This window comes from Neodiprion lecontei, chromosome 4 (genome assembly GCF_021901455.1).
Source record: "Neodiprion lecontei isolate iyNeoLeco1 chromosome 4, iyNeoLeco1.1, whole genome shotgun sequence".
NCBI lineage: Eukaryota > Metazoa > Arthropoda > Insecta > Hymenoptera > Diprionidae > Neodiprion > Neodiprion lecontei.
Window position 1 is genome coordinate 34,132,968 of NC_060263.1, and position 17,903 is coordinate 34,150,870.

The 17,903-nt window shown below is 47.4% G+C and overlaps 1 protein-coding gene across 2 annotated transcripts in view; it reads right to left on the reverse strand.

The window, feature by feature from the left end:
• The window catches only part of LOC107221417 (homeotic protein distal-less), a 57,059-nt gene that overhangs the window by 7,821 nt on the left and 31,335 nt on the right, over window positions 1–17,903 (reverse strand). The gene's annotated exons all lie outside the window — the stretch shown is intronic.

A 17,903-nucleotide genomic window follows, 5' to 3' on the forward strand; every position in this document is an offset into this window, starting at 1 on the left:
GAATCGTGCTCCAATCGTAAAACGAACGTGTGAAAATTACTAATTCAATTTTGTTTTCTGCATTTTCATTAATGCGTGAGTTATGTTTTTTGTTTTTTATTCATAATTAAATATCATTTTTAATTTGATAAGTTCAGGGTCAGTCTGATCCCAGTGTGACAGCAGTGTGATTCCAGAGAGATGTGGAAGCCAAGGGTCAAGTTTCAATCATTCTTTTATTGTGTATTCAAAGTAAAAGTATGAAAAAGCAAGAGAACAGAAAGACCAGAACATTGAATACAGAACTGTAGAACCGTCAGAATTCCTTTCGATAATATAGAATCGTATAGAGATTCTCAATGATGCCGTTCTACGTTTTGACCTTTCTATATTTTGTCATTCTATATTTCGGCTTTCTATAAATTTACGATTTTTTATACTTGGACTTTCTACATTTTTAAATTTATCAATAAGATTTTCGCGTCTATGAAATTTCGATATTCCGGTCCTTCTATCAATCGATCAATATAATTTTTTACCCCCTACCCATCGGCTGCGGTAATCCTATTGCCGAGAGATCACGAATCTAACAGTTGAAAATCAAATCGTAAATCAAAGGAACTTCGATTGACTGAAACATTCTTTGAAATAACAAGGAACAATTAAAAATATCTAACGTTATTAAAAACCATCGCAATTCATTTCACATCACATGATAGCGGTGAAAAAAGCGCCCGACGAGCGTTGGAAATTACGATCACGATGATAAACATCAAATGGATTCAATCCATCAACGTTCTATCAACTTCTATCTTATCGTGTACTTTCGTTGATCAACAGTCATCCAGTGATTTCCATTCATTTCCGAACATTTCACGGCGTTCTGTTTCTATCCAATCTGGAAACAACTGAAATTCGCCCAAAACGTATGGAAACCATAGAAAATGATAAGGTATAAATCGATACAAATCACTCGAAACCAATGTCAACGAGGTGGAATCATTCGTTTGATTTCCAAGCGAATGGCCCCTCGAACAGACACGAACTATAATATGTGGAGTTCTGGAGATTTCGCGGTAAGCCATTACAGTATGCGAAATATCCGCTCGGCTAGAGGCTCGAGTCGTCCGACACATGCGAAACCTTAAGGGGCATTTTTCAGATGACGATCTCAGACTCTTTGGAACTTCAGGTCTGAGAATTCCGGGGAGTTTCTCGACAGTTCACAGGCTCGTCTCTCCACCAGGGTGTTCGGCATTTCGATATTCCGATGTACCGTAAAAGTTTTTCGATTACTTCTGTCTGAAATATTACATATAACAATCCAAAATCCTGCTACATATTATACAACACGATTTTGGCATTCGCTGCTGATATCAAAACACCATAAAACCGAATACAATAACTGTCTTTCAATCGCAAAATATGTAACGGAGCTTCTTCTGCGTTCCATTGCCATAAAAAAAATTATAGACGCGTTTATAGAGTGTCGGTAGGTAATCGGGAAAAGTACGTTACTTGTAACCGGAGTAAAGAAATCTCGTGGATCTTTCCAATTTTTTATACAAACCTCAAACATCAAAAAAAAAAAAAAAAACGAAAAAACCAAAGAAAAACTCCACGGCGATCTTCGGTTCATCGGAAACGGTGAACAAAGATTGTTCATTTTAACAACAAATCACAAACGCAGCATCGACTTGCGGTATCGAGCATTATAATTCCTACGACACCGCCGTTATATGTCCCCGCGATTTCTCCCTCACCTCGGAATTTCTTTTCCCCGTTTCGTTCGTGTTTCCCTCGCATGCGAACCTCCGCTGACAGCCTGGGGCGTATAGTCGCGGCGTTCGCGGTTTTCTCCTTCGAGGTATCCGCGCGTTCTTCTGGTGCACAGAAGGCAGCGAAGAATACATGTTCGCCACGCACGAAGGTAGCCACGTTTTTTTGCTTCTTTTCCTTTTCATTCGACTCTATGTTTTATTTTATTTTATTTTCTCTCAAATCCACACTCTTCCCCAGAGAACGGACGAAATAGAATGATTTCTCGTCAAAATCACGCTTCGTCCTCTCGAGACCACGTTTCAATTTCGATCGGTCAAATTATCGTTGTAAAATTTTCCGCACCTGCGGAGCTTCGACAATTTCATACCAGCGCTGAATCGAGGCCCTGATGATTAAATTCTTTCATCTTTTCCCTGCTTTTTGTAACCCAAGTCCAACGATCATGAACTGTTTGAGGATTACTGCTTCTAAGTTTGCTTCTTGCCAAGAGAGAGAGAGAGAGAGAGAGAGAGAAGAGCAGAGCAGACGAGACCCGTGGGCATCGTTTTTAGACGGGTCGTCGTGGTGCTTTAATATTCTCCTGAGAGCGCCTCAATTTTCCACGGACATTTGCATACACGTTGAAAAATATACCTCGCCGCTTTTTTTTATTCTTCGTAATATATTTATTTTTATGTTTTTCTACAATCTTTTTTTTCTACTCTTTTTGTTTCACAATTTTTGTTTTGTTTTGCCTCCTAAGCTGTCTCGGGGCTGCCGTTTGAATAGTCTCATGAAAACAATCGTCTGTCTCTGCAGGTTCTTTAAATGCACTTGTTAAAACTTACAGGCCTAACTTTGCGTAGACGTGTTTTTGCATAAAATTGCATCAACTTCTAACAGAATGAACGGTCATTCGTTCAGAGATTATCCAGACTTGTTCCTATATAGGTACAGAAAATACAGACACCACATGGACATCTGTATATTTGAATAAGCCCTTCGAATTATTAGATGTATAATTAAATGCGTAATGTCTATTACACGTGATACGGTTATTTTCAAAAATTTTACCACTCACATATTGACACTAAAGAAAACCATTTTCATAAACAAAATATACGAACGCATATTGTCAATTCTTTTGATACGAACGAAGCTCATTTCGATGCTTTTATAATGCACGAAAAAACCGATGTCAATTATTCATTCACTCGCGTGAAGATCACTTGCAATTAACCGCCGTAGGAACAAGATCAGGAATCATGAAATGCAGCGGGTCGCAAATTTCTTGTCGTTTAAAAAAAAAAAAAATGTTCACACTGACATTCTGTAAATGTCTTTAGTTACAGATACTTGTACAGGATCGTTTCGAAATCGGCATCACGTTCAGCCCCATTTCTCCCTTCTTCGCTTCGGTTAACGTTTTACGTTTACTTTCACCTCGTTTCATTTCGTTTCATTCTTTTTTCTCCTTTTCTTTTTCCTCGTTCGCAGAGGGAGCAATTTTACGGTGACCTTAATTAGCCAACGTTGGCCGTATCAAAACAGGAGCAAATGATCGTCGGGTCAAAACGAGTTCATTAAAAGCACCCGCGGAAGGACGAGAGGAATACGCGTGCGCTTCCACCGCATGCGGCGAGACATCCGCGGCCTCGCTGTTGAAAAACCGATCGCTGTTAAGCGAGGTTCACTCCCCCCCCCCCCCCCCCCCCTCACCGTTTCATCCACCCTCCCCCGCCATCGCCGCATTGTCTCACGTTAATCCTTCGGCGTATTCGTTTGTTTATCGCCGAAACTTGCTCGACATTTCTTGCGTTTTCGCCGTTCGTTTCACCACGCTCGAAGATGTGTATCCTTATACATACCTACATTGCACCTGTGAACGTCCTTGTAGATGTATAGAGTACACGTATATACATATAAATCTTGCGAGTTTCAACCATGGAAATAAATCCCTTTCTAATTGCGCGAGACAAAAAGGAGCCACCGTATTGCTTGCGCTGCTTATACCACTGCATCGCATTGCACCGCATCGGTTCTCCAAGGTAAAAGCGAACCGACCGTATAAATACATCTACACACGTCTAACATTCATCCATGTTCGTATACCTACCTCTGTACATGTTCGCGTCACGGCCGACAAAGAATACTTACCCGGATTAATCGCAATTTTATACCAGTGTATGTTGGTGTATACCTATGTATGTTGCAGGACGCATCGTGTATTCGGGCGTTCAACGAAATGTCAGCGCGTTCGACAGTTTTGCGAAATTTTCATTTGCTGGACGAGCGTTGATTGCTTCAGTATCCAACTATGTAGTTCGTGTTACATATACTATAGAACCTAAACTTGATATGTCGCATTTTTTTTTTTTTTTTAATCTGAAAGCTTGTCTGTTAGAACAAGAAGAATTATTTTCTTTACATTCTTCTTTTTGTTCACCCTGCGGACGAGTCGAAATTTCGAAGAAGGAATTCAAAATTTGTCGAGTTTTCAACCGTCCGTGGCACCCATTGTCGGACGGTGTAATAAGTGGTTACAGACTACTTTTGCTCAAATGATTTCTTACCACTTTCTCTCCCGATATTTTCTTTCTAGTCGCTTGCGTTATTATTCCCAAGTACAGAGTTCATAGATACAGGTATTGAAGTTAAAAAAGGTAAATAATAGGGTAAAGTTATCAGCTTTAACAGGAGCGTTGCACATCGGGTTATCATCACGGGCTGCGCGCGGTTACAAAAGTACTTATTAAAACTTTATCAAAGTTACAATTGTAATTATGACAATTAGAATTAATTATGATAACTAGATATACGCAGCTATACTCGCGATTACATGTGACAAAATAGGTCGACTACTAATCGGCCTCAAATTAGAGAGCTAGCATATAAAATTTACGTCTATAAGGGACATGAGGAAACGTCAACAATAACGAGCCAGGTATCGTAGTATCATCGAATACCGTTCGAATTATAGTACCCTCTATAAAATTTGATTAAAAATTAATGATTTATAACTATATATTAGAATTGCCTCTGCAAAGGATGAGAGATCTAAATTTGAAACGAGCGAATCGTTACCCTCCCTCCTCTCGAGTTTCTGGTATAAAACCGCTAATCACTGGCGATTCTTGAGTTATTCAATGCACGAGTTTACACCCCGCGGCGAAAGGAACGCTTATATGTGCGTGGCCAATAGCGGTGACAAAGAGCGGGTAATTCGAATCCCCTCGGTGCCAGACGGGGATGAAAAGTTCCCATTTGCGTCTTCTTTTCGCGTAGGTACAATAAACAATAACGAGGGCAGAGACGCGATATCGGCGACGCCAGTTATCGTCCGCGATCCGCGCGTGCTGCGAACCCCGGGATACGAGAATCGGGCGTGGCGTCTGCCGCCCCGCTGGGAGTGTTGACGTATCTACGGGGCTGAAAGTATCGCGTAAACACGAGATGCCCACGGCACCAGGGCCAGTCAAGGGAGCCAAACGAATCGAATTAGCTTGCTCGTAAAGCGCTCCTCGGGGGGCGACGCGATACCGATTCATTCGACCGAAAATGGCACCAAAGATCCGCCTCGAAACGACACCAACCCTCCACCCCGAAGGGTGAGAGGCACTTGTTGCCGTCAGGGTGGCGCCACGACTCGAGCGCAAGAATCGACGGGAGCCGGTGAAGACGATTGCCCGCATCGATCGAGTCCGATCCGTCGCGTTGCCAACGACGATTTCCAACCTCTGGACGTCTCCGTCACTTGTTGTCGAGGAATAACGGCGACGCGGAAATCGGAACTCGGGTGTCGGTTCCGTGGCTCGTCGATCCCTCCGACAATGCAACGAGTACCGCTCCTCTCTTCCACGTTCCCGACTCGCCGCCTCTACGGTGCAGAGTGCATCGCCGATCCCCGGCGTCGCGTTGGTTCAGCGGTGAGCGGGAACGTTGACGGCAGTTTGAACTTCCTGCCGAGCATCGGTGATGCGCAGTGCCACCTCGACGGACTAAATTCCCCAAAGCATGCCTCCCTTTGTTATTTATCGTTACGTTTTCACAGCCGCGTCCGCCTGCCGGCTTAACCGAGAGCCTGCGGGAACACAGAGAGTGTTTATGGTAAAAGCTGACATTTATACACTCTTCGTATATTACGCATATATACGTATGTGTATATAATGTATGTATAGTTGAGCGAAGCGCGCTTACGTACGATCACCGTCCATGAAATATTTTACGCCACGTTACGCTATCGGGCCAACGCCATCTGTCCAGGAGCGCGAACCGGAGAGCGAGAGAGAGCGAGCGAGAGAGAGAGAGAGAGAGAGAGCAACCTCGGAGACAATAGATGACACCGCTAGCAGTGCGCCAGTATGGGTATTCACCGGAGAAGAGAGAAGTAAAAGAGTGTGAAGTGGAAAAAAAAAATGGGAGAAAAAACCAACGGATAGATAAAAAAAAAGGAAAAAAATATTAAATAATAAAAAATGGGAAAAACCCAGGTACACACGAACGCACAAATACCCGCGAGATACGCGCAACCGTGAACGGGGAATGCATGCGCCTCGTGACGTAATGACGTGCCATGAATATGGAAAAAAGTAACAAATGTCGCCCCAACAAAGGACCAAAGAATAACACCGAACGACACCTCGAACGACACCATTGTCCGATACGTGTCCTCAATACGAAACGCCTTCGATCTCTCGGTCAGATTCGACTCGTCCTCCTTTTCCTTCTCATCCTCCTCCTCCTTCTCTTCCTCTTCCTCTTCCTCTTCCTCTTCTCTCGGGGCTCTCAGGTTCCTCCGGACTGCTGTGGACCCGCGCCGAATGTCCCGTACAAGTCGTCATTAGCGGGACGCGGTCGGAAGCGAGCCAGAGGACGCGGATCTACACCTCGATGAACACGGCACGAGAAGTTCCCCTCCGTCCTTCTCGGGTAAGGCCTCCGCCTGTCCAACGACGGTGGAGGAGGACGACGACGTCTTGCCGGCGTCCCCGAGCGCGTCCAGCCCGAGTGTCCGGCAACCGTGAGGAAATCACGCACCGTAACGAAAATATCTTTCCACCGTATAAGCTTTGGCGGCGGGCGGGCGGGGTGCTCCTCGATCCCCGGGTCCCCGTCGACCTGGGAACCTCACCGAAGAACGATGCATGCACGTGTCGCTTCCTCCGCTCTGCAGGACGGACCTCTTCAAAGGCATTATAATTACGCCGTAAACATTGTACGTAACAACCTACGACCGCTTCGACCGACGGTGCCGCTCCCAGAATAATACTCGACCTCCCTTCGAACCCGCTCGAAACGACGCCTCGTCCTTCGCTCCGCATCGTCAATTCTTTTTCCCCTTCGCCGCGATACCCTGCAGAATCGACGACGACGAAACCTTGGAAATCACCACTGATCGTTCAATTCCATCCACCCCCTCTGACCCTCACTGTTATACCGTCCGTGGAATTTATACCCGAATACTTTGCAAATAGTTTTCCGCATTAGGGTAGCCATTATCTTGAAATCTTGAGTCAGGGAACAGAGGCACTGCTCGGTCGATATAACAATGTGGAACATACCTTGGCAGCAAACAACCATTGCGACAACCAGAGTAGAGTGTTCACCATAGCCAGTCCAATCGGAATTGGCACATTGAGTTGAATCATTACTGGACCGGTCCAGTACTGACTGGATGGTGCCGGTTAATTCATGCATAGAAAAGAATGAATATAGGTACCCGTTTTGTCAGATCCTAAACTTGGTCTCCATCAAATCTTTACAAAAAGGACGAAATCTCAACAAATTGATTACCGCTACGCTCACTTTGTAATCAGTTTATTTGAGGTCAGGCGGAGTTTTTCATGCCTGACGAGAACGGCGTCGCACGCTTTTGGATCCCGGTTTGTACGCTCATAATCACGTGTGTATATACCTGCAAAACTGCATCCACTCGACGGTCGAAGGTTATTCCACGAGCTGTCAGGTGACCTTCGTTGTTACCAACTAGCGTAACAAGACTTGCGAAATACTCTCACCTCACCTCACGGAAGATGCGATCCCAGGCAATAAGCCCCGGCCTATCGTCACCGTTGCATTCGACTCGCCAGCAAATTCACCTACGCTGGACTATCGAACGAATTCCAGTGATCGACTTATCGGTGCAGAGGACCCGCGTTCCGCTCTACCCGGAAGACGAGGGTACGTGGGTATGCATGTAGAGCTTGGAACGACCGCGAGAGAACGAGGCTGCACTGTAGGAAGACGGTTGGTTAGAAGGGGGACAAGATTTCCGAGACGATAAATCGGCGAGGAGAGAACCGCGTGGCGGAACAATCTCACCTGACGGTCTCTTCTCTTTCGGACGCTCCTGTATTTCCCACCTAACTATTTTTTACACGGTGTACATAAAATATCCATGTAAATCATCACATTGTGCACCTTGGTTTTGCCTTACTACTTCTCACTGTGATGCCTGGCAGCGGTACGTCGTCTTGTAACTGTGAAAATGAAACGAGGAACTCGGTTCTCCGACAGTTAACTCACCATCCATTCGACACATTTTTTTGGAGGACAGAAAAGCGTTCCAGTAGGTAAAAACATGCAATTCTCTTCACGACCGACGTTCGTGCAGTAGGTATCTAACTAAGTAAACGCTGTGTTGTTGCTCGTCGTTAATTCGTCGGAAAATCCCACAGGACGCGACGCGTGATTCATTCGAGACCATGGTCAAGATCACGGCGTTGACGATTCTCCGCGTAACATATCGATGTATATACATGGTTTTGAACGAAATACGTGCTCGGGAAATTCCGCCCTACCCAGATACCTGTGCTATCATCTGGTAGGTGTAACGTCATATTGGGTCTGATCGTACCGACGCAAGTCATTCTTGCAATTCAATGCATGTTCACGGACGTAGTTAAACGGCGAGATTGTACCTGGGTACAGGTTACACGGACACGCGTGTTACCGCGAGGCCCACGGATGCCGGACGTGTGTTGGAACACATAGTTAGACAGACGTAGAGGTAGGCAGTGGTGTGTGGCTACGTGTACACGCGGCAGTCATGCGATTCGTATCTCTGCCACCTCACAGCCTCGCGTCAGTCCATTGTTTCACGTGTGGGGCGGCAAGGTAGCCTTACGTAAGGCGATTCCGATACTATCTTGGCACACTAGGCTCTGCGATCCACGCTCGCCTTGCGCCTACGCTACAGTATGGCTCTGAGTTACGGCCACGAGAGTGTGGGAGTGCGTTGCCGTGGCCAACCACTCGATAGATCTACAAGCTTCTGCGTGCGTGTATCCCTCCCCTTCTGCTCCCTCATCGGCCGACGCAAATGTGATCGAGGTATTCGCATGTAACCACTTCTCGTTGTTTTAACCATGTAGCAGGTATGGCTCGTACGGAAGCGTTTCCATCTCCGCCCGTGCATGGTAGATCCCTAGCCTATGCGCCCTTTCAGGAATTAACGATGAATTTCAACATGCGTATGGCCGAAGGAGAGACAGAAAAGGGAAAATGAAAATAATTTTAATAGAAACGTAACGCTGAGTCAGAGATAGTATCCGGTATGGTAAGCGGTGATGGATGGATGGTGCAGAACTCGGATGGTCATTATTCGATTGTAAATAATTCCTCTAACGTTATAAATTCAAAGGGAAATTAATAATTCGATTCGTGGAAATATACGGTCTATCTAATCGTTGCTTGACATCGGTATAGGGGGAACTGACTGAGTGCGGAGACTAATTTTAGACGCGGTCTGATACGGCGATCAACGAACAAGGGAAACTTGGAAGTAGGTATAACCTATGGTGGGAGTCGGGTGCAATACCGTGATCGGAAATATAACCATTGGCCAACTTCTCGCCGGAAGTATTGCTTAGAGAACGGACGGAGGATGCGCCAAGAATCTTCCTCCGATCGTATGACTGATAAGGCCAACCTTGACATCCATGCATATTGCACCATCGGTTATAGAAGCTGAGAGGCGGATGAGCGCGGGAGGGAGTTTGTGTCAGTCAGTAAGTCAGTCAGTCAGTAAGTCGGCCAGAAGATACCGAGTCGCCGTTTGTCACTTTGTACGTTTGTTTGCAAAGTGTCACCGATGAAAATAAGCTTTCGTTTCCCGAGAGCGAAACTAATGAGCCCACGCGTCAGGACGAACGTGACCGCCATGACGAAGCGAGGGATTCGAGAATTGACAGGCGAGACGCGACCGTGCACGCTCTGTGTATATCTCGCTTATCAGCACCGGTTCCGTTCCATTCAGCATCCGTACGACCGAAAGTCGAACCGTAAACGGATGCGTAAAATTAGCGCAAGGATGTTTTTTGTTTTTTTTTTTTAAAAGTTCGCGACGGACACTGCGAAATCGTCGGACAATCACCGACGGGCGACGGAGGGAATCGCCTCCGGCGTCGGTCAATTTGTAACGACTTCCCGTGAAAATGATTGCGGGAGCTGACGGAAGAGGGGTAGGAAGCTCGTACATGCGGCGATGCCCACGAAAGCGGGAAAACGAGAGATATAAATTAAGTTCATTTAGTGGATACACGAGTCGCAGGTCGGTTTACATTCATGCGGTGGGTATTAACATACGCTGCCGAGATACACGGTGGGTGGGTGCACACCTAACCACTGCCGGCAGGCACACATATGCGCGGACGTGCGCGAGTGGAACCGTTAAAACGCCGAACAACGAGGACCTGGGAAACAGTTACTAGAACAATTTACGATTATAAAAGGTAACAGCAGCGGTCGTTTTCACGCTAGAATAACAATGCCCGCGCCATATGAATCCACCGTCTACCCAGGTACTGCATCCCCGAGCATTATACCGTTTATCCCCAGCAATAACCGGTGTTGTGACGCAGGCATGCGCACCGCGTCTCCACGCCTCAATGCTCATGGGAGTGTTCGCTTCCCAACGCCCTCCCGAAGGACATTCCCTTAGCTTTCGACTAGACGGGTTCCCGGACACCACCTTCCTGCCCACGCCGTACGACAACTGTTCGCGAATCGAGACTAACGAATAATTCGCTGCGATATTCGAGAACGGGAAGAAATGAAAAGGCGATAATTTTTTCTGATTTTTAAGAAAACGAACCGGAAGCGAACTCGTCGTTTTCGCTGACGCAAAACCGCATAAAATAACCACCAGCCTTCCGAGTGGTCGGAGAGTTTGACCTTCTTCCATGTTGGTTTGGTAATTCAAATCGATCGACTGCCGCCGAAAGGCTGCGTCGAAGGTAGAAACCTGGACCAATCCCGTCGTCGTCTTGCGATCCCCCGAGTTCAACGTAGTGGAAAATTATCCGTAACGCTCGTGAACCGCGTTTTAACCAATGGGGAGAAACGGTGCGCGATGACGGTACAAAAACCCGGCTTTGGTGCTTCGCCAGCGAGGGACATGAAAGGCTGGATCACTCGGATATTGTGGGACCGATATTACGGGGATAGTCGATAGGTGGAATCCAGCGTCACGGATCCTGTACCGTGACGAGTTTTAATCGACTGTGGCCGCTCGGCGCCGACTATTCGAAACCCAAGTGTTACGGAACCACCATTGCAGGATTTGTTCAACGATGTCGGTGAAATTCTGGAAATATAGGATATTCCAGGTCAGGGAGTGAACGAATGTCAACAAAATTTGTTGGCACGTGGAGTGGTCAATTCACTGACGCTATACGGACCCCTATTATCAGAGGAACTTTCGAGCAAACTTTCAATTGGTGCAGGCATCACAGTTCTAAATGAAATTCAAACCTTTCATTGGTCATCCTCGATCGAACCCTGAGAATGGTTGCAGCCTATAGACCCACGGTCACGGCCTAGGTTTTTTCCTCGAGGTTATTAAGCTCCTGCGTTATGGAGGCTGGTTATAGTCTTATTTCAGGAAGAGAAGGAGTCAAAAAAATGTGGCAGTAAGTAAGGTAGTGAAAAAAGTTTTCCCTCGCAGTTAGTATCCTCGCTGAGTGCAGCGACGCCATTTAATGTCCGCGTCCATTTTCTGACGTGTATTCGACGTTTCGTGGTTTACCGGCTAGGCCGAGCCTGCGGCACTCACACTAAGCCGCGATTCGTGCGTACGTTTACGTTGCACAAGTAGTGCTTAGCGCGCGCAGTCATCTCCGCGTACCGCAACGGGCGCAAAACCGCTTCCCCGTAACGCTGCATCGCGTCGAAACCGAGCTCCGTAGAGCCGCGACTCGGGTAGGCGGGGTTTGGCTGCTAGTGCAGCAAAAGTTGTACGAGCTCGAGAGTCCATAGAGAAACCATAAAGTTTCTCCATAACTCAGAAGTGGCGGGCAGTAAAGAGCCGGGATTTCCATACAACGGTTGAAACAAGTGCGCGGTACCTCGGTGCACGTCGCGTAGCAGCCATCCACCCTGGCTGATCGTAAACCGGGCATTGCCGGGGCCCAAAGGCCCCACGGGGTCTGCGAGTGCCTCGAGTGCCCGAGTCGATGGACCGGCGAAGGAAACCGCAGCTGCGCCAGGATCTCCGCCGCATTCCCCCGGCCTCGCGGTTTTCATTTCTACGATTATCCCGCAGCCGACTTCGACGAAGAGAGATGGTCGAGTTATCGCGTCTTCCGGCAACGAACGGCCGCTTCTTGTTTCCCCCACATAATTTCTTTGCTGCGCATATAACGTCTACGCGGATGACCGCTAATACGGTGGTGAAGCCGCGGACTAGATACCGACGTTGCACCGCGGTAACACCGGACTCGATGCACGTACTGGTGGGTATATTCTTGCATGCGCGACGTGTATCCAGTGCAGCGAACGTCGACGAGTGTATGCAGAATAAAATAACGTTCTACCTATTAAAACGCATTTTTGCAAATCCAGTTTTCACGCGGATGAACACGAGGAATGCGAGCTAACGTTCGTCGAGGGGGGAGGGTATATCCTCTTTACGCCAGCGCTGAACGCATCGGCGCTATATACTTGTTTATTTTATAAGCGGATGGAGTCGACTTGTTTATGGCCCAAGGATGAAACGCTCGGAGAACCGTACCCGAGCTTGCATCAATATGCGTTGGCTTCCGTAGCACCGTGACCAGCTTGCACACAAGTCTCTGCCCTCCCGTGTTTTTTTTTTTTTTTCTCTCTTGCCAAAAAGCGATTTTGCAGAGAAAACCAAGTAAACAACTACAAAATTCATAATTGTCACGGTGTTACGAATGTTGAGTTTCCTCCGCGTGCAGCCGGCGGCGCAATCGCCGGGCTATTGGCTCGCAATGAGCGGTTAATGTCCACATTGACGAGGGGGTAATAATTAAGTCGCCTTAACGATATAACTAAGTGGGAGCTGCTGCCCAAGTCAGGTCAGTTCTGGTGTTAGACTGGCACTAATTGGTAATTAAACTATTTGCTTCACTGTTCCCAACGCTTCGGGGAACGAGCGATCGGACGGCGTAATAATGCGCTGTAGCCCTTCGGCAGCATTCGAACGCGCGTTTCCTTTTTCGCGATCATTGTAACTTTGTCGTTTGATAAAACTCGAAAGCTATGTAGAAAAAAATTCCTCACAACCGAAATCGAAAGCCGTATCGATAAACGGATCTACTAGATTACCAACGAATCCGGAACGGTGTTCCGTGCCAAAAAAAACCGTTTTAGAAACCAACGCGGAGCCTGCTTACATTACCGCAGCAGCTTTCAGCTTAGCTTACAGCTGGCGGTAGGAATGATTGCGGAGTAACTAGGTCTGGTGAAAAAAGATGCGGCGACGGGTTGGTTATTTATTAATTTTTTAATCAGGACGCGTCCACGCGCACGGCTCTGCCTGACTCTTCACCACATTCAAAATATGTAATTACTGAATTCACGTCTGGGCACATGTTGCATATAATATATGTGTAGGTATAAAATAGATTTCTATAAAACACATTAGTGAGATAATTAAAACGGGAGGGAGTTAGTGGTGGTGGTGGTGGTGGTGGTGGGGCAGCGTTTGTGCGGCGACTAAAAGGAACGCGGTTAAAAGGTGAAGACCTCGCGTAGTATATTTTGTTCGAGAAACGCCTCCTCCGGTCAAAACAGTTGTCAAAAGAAGAAGAGGAACGCGGTTGGTGTGCGTCCGTACACAGCTGACCCGTGCATCGCAGGTACAGGCACAAATATATCCTCTTGATATTTCACGGTGCGTTTCGTCCGCGCGTTGATACTCGCCTCGAGCATCCTGCTGTCGCGGTTTGCCGTTTCGCAAAATTACAACAGCATGCAAGCTGCTGCCGGGTGTGCCCGCACCTTTAACGAGACTCCCTGCGAAAATGCTGGCTTCGTGTTTTGCGACGATTCATCGGCAGCGCGCTCTTCTTCTGCGGGTAATCATGTCGTGAATAACGGGAACGACTTGAGAGCCTTTTTTCAATCCGGTGGATACTCCCATGGATTTCTTCTGTCACGTCGTAACGCGCTTCTACAGACACACTCCAGTGTACCGTGGAAAATTGGAAGTACGGTGGAAAACGATGGTAGCTAAACTCGAGTTCATGATCACTAACGCAACGTTAGCACGTCGAGTCGATCTTATAACGTATTCGCCGAGCGTTAACCGATCTATGAAACTCCAAAAGTACCAAATACGAGTACTGCGACATGATTATTTATCGATACATTCAAATCCGTGTCTAACTCATAGCAATTGGTTCTTATTCCAAAAGGAGAAGCCGATCCAAAAACCGTTTGGCGATATTATTTCAGTGGTACTTGACCACGTCCTACCAGCATTCTTCGACCGAGCTTCACCAACCTTTTCTCGGACCTTTGAACTCGTCGAAGGGTCAAGTGTTGGGCAGGATGATCGGTGCTCGTTGATTTGAACGGTTATTGCTCGGCTGTCAAGGTCGTAGGGTCAAAGTTTGAGCAGAGCATGGATTCTGTACGAGCCGTCGAAGAGAGAAACGAGGCAAAAAGTGATTTCCAGGTGATTTAATAACGGATTGATCGGTATCCTCGGTTATTTGTCACGCCAGGCGGCTCACGCTCGGATACAGCAGGACAGTTTCGTCATTCGAGTATCGTTATACCCGGGGAAAAGAATAGTTTGAGAAACACTGGGAGGGCAGTTGTGGGCGGTACCGTGTGTATCCTATACAGACGGGAAGGTAGTAAGAGAGACTGGGCATAACGTTTTCGTGCCTAGGCGCAGTCGAGGCTCGAGACGTAAAATGTTACGGGATCGTATGTAACCTCATACTAATTCCCCATTACTTAGTCAGCTCGTAAAAGCAACAGAATGGCTCGCAGATATTTTCAGACTCGGGCAAAGCTATCACAGATCGATTAGCGTCAAGATCTCAAAGTTGTATGAATTTATTCTCGTTGGTTAGCAGAGTCAGACTCCGAGAGGAACAAACCTACTCGAAACCAATCTTGCCTCCTTTTCTTTGCCGTTGACAAAAAGTTAGTGGCAATTAATCGAGACTCAATATCGAGTCAAACGGCGCGCGCAACGATGCATTGAGAAAACAACCTCAAGTTCCATACCTAATTGAATTTTCGGCATATTCGATATCCGCCCATTTACCGGTTCTTGCCCCGCCTCGTGGAGGCGCGGTGGAAAAACAGGGAACCTTAGCCGTAGCCTTTAAGCTTTATCAAACACCTCCGACAACTACCCACGAAACTACATCGAGCACGACGACGCGAACCGTTGTGCAACGAGAATTGGTAGAGGGTATAATGGTGTTGTACAAACATGTAACGGCAGTTAAAGTCTGGACGGTGTGAAATATCTGTAAAACTCGAAGGTTAATTACAGCGCGAGTAACGACACGGTGAGGCGAGGTGAAGTAAAACCGTTTAACGACCTGCGGAGAATCGTTACACCGCGGAACATAATAATTCTGGCAAAGAGTCGCCCGCTCCATCGATTCCAATTGGACGTCCATCTCGTGTCGTTCTACTCGGAGCGAAAGGATTCGAAAGACCTTCTTGAATGAATATCGATGACTCGACGCGACTTCTTGTTTGACTTGACGCGCGAAGTTCAAGTGCGAGATCGAAGGAACTACCCACCGAGTGTGCACCTGGCTCGAAGAGTGATTAACCCCCCAGGATGTGTGATATTCGTGTCGAGGAACGAAGACGTACGGTCAAGTTACCACGCGAGTGCAGCGGCATGGGACTCGCGACTCGTTACTGTATTAATTATGATTTCGGTACGCGAGCGGGACAGTGCGCTGGAGATTTAATTGCCGTGACAGATCACCGTCCGGTTTGTAGCAGGGAATAAGCACCGCTGCTTAAATGAATCATCACATGTCCGCTTCAATTAATGCACTTGCGATACGCATCGCGGAATTGCGAACCCGCGAGATGACGGCGTCAATCGATTATCATTACACAGTATATATAATCCTACATCCGCGGTCGTAATAGAAAGATTCGCGACTCGCGTATTGCATACTTGTAAATGCAACAGCATCGATTGCGGTCCGAGCAGAGATCAAGACTATGTGAAGATTTTTCCCACATCTTTTTACCGTCCGTTACGCCGACGAAGGTTAACTTGTCTCCGATCGGTGAACGGGCAACTTCGTAGGTGCAATCGTTGGATACAACCGATCTCTTCGATCTACCTCCAGACTACCTACATTGGTGGAAAAAAATCCTTGACCCGTAGGCTCGTCTGAAAATTGAGAAGAACAATGTCCGGTTGACATTAGTCGTCCCGAGCGCATGGCAATAGCAGTTTTGAAACGTGCAAAGTGTTCGTGACGAGTCTAGCTCGCTTCGGTAATTAGAAGAAACCGTAAACAAGTTGTTAACGCAAACATTCTTAGCACGGTGGTCCGCGTGTGGATTGTTCGTACGTGTGAGACGCAGTCCAGGCAAAGCCAGACCTACGAGCTATTCTCCGCAAACCGCGTAGGTACGAACGACACTTTGCTCCACCTTGCGCACTGTTGCTCGCTGTGGACGCGAGTATTTCACACGTACCTACAGCGGGTTCTGTCATACGGTGCGGCGATCGGTTTGGAGTTTGAATATTTATGCGACCTCCGTGCACGCGGTATATCAGACGAGAAACGGCTGCATTCTGGAAATCCTGTATTCTCATTAATGCGATCTCGCGTCCAGTGCCGCTCAAATCGGCGGCCGATCGATCGGCGCCCCAGGAAAAATCTACCTGCCTCGGATGGACCCGTTTCATCGTCGTTTTTCGAAGCCGCGGCGACGAGTCTTCTCGCCAGAAATTCAGTCCGTCGCAAAAAACGAAACGACATCGACGAAGGTGGTGGTGACGTCGGGCATGGTCCCGGTTACACGGACACTTACAGCGATACCTACTTGGCGACAGAATTGCGCAACTGTCTTGCCGGCGCAGATTCAGACGGCGAAAGAGCGGGACGAGGAGAGGAGAAGCGTACGGCTGCCGACACGTAAGACTAGGAATACGTAGATTGACGCATAGCCTTTCAGGCTTTACGTAAGGTTTCGCAAGCAGCCTTCCGTGCCCGCGAACACCTATACCTACCTGCCAACCGTCGTCCTCGTCGGCCCGCGTCTCGTTCTTTGGAACCAGCCGCTCTGTTTTTGCAAACGCTCAGCGTCGCGAATTGCATTTCGAAATCTCTGATTCAGGATCCAGGAAGCGCATTGCGGTCGAATAGTTTTACTTCTATTTTTTCTTATGCAAAATAAGTTTTTCAGTCTTGAAAAGACGCGCGTTACCATTGAAGGCCAAAATGAGCCCAGCAAATCGATCAGATGCTGTAACAAGATGAGAATGTAGCGTCAACCGATCACGTCCGACACTCGAAGCAATCCACGAGCCTCCAAACCGCTTCCTGACGATCTTCGTATGAAGTATGTTGCCTCAGCGTGCTTGCCGATGGCGTAAAATTGCATAGTTAAAAAGTTTCGCTCCTCGCTCGCACTTGCCAGAGGGAAAGATAAGCGGGTCAATTTCGAGTTGGTTTGAGAAGCCTCTGACTCGGTTTCAGCCTCGCATACGTACCTTCAATGCATCGAAGCCGTACGCACAGATCGTACAATTAGTTGCAGGCGCAACACTTGACGGGGGCTTGGGGTATATATAATAAATGAGCACAGTGTGATATTTTTATTAGGCCAGTCTCGCGGCGTCCGAGTTATTATTAATGACGTGCGGGACGGGTGTTACACGTCGCGTGTATCCGCGTGCGTGCCTGTGTTCG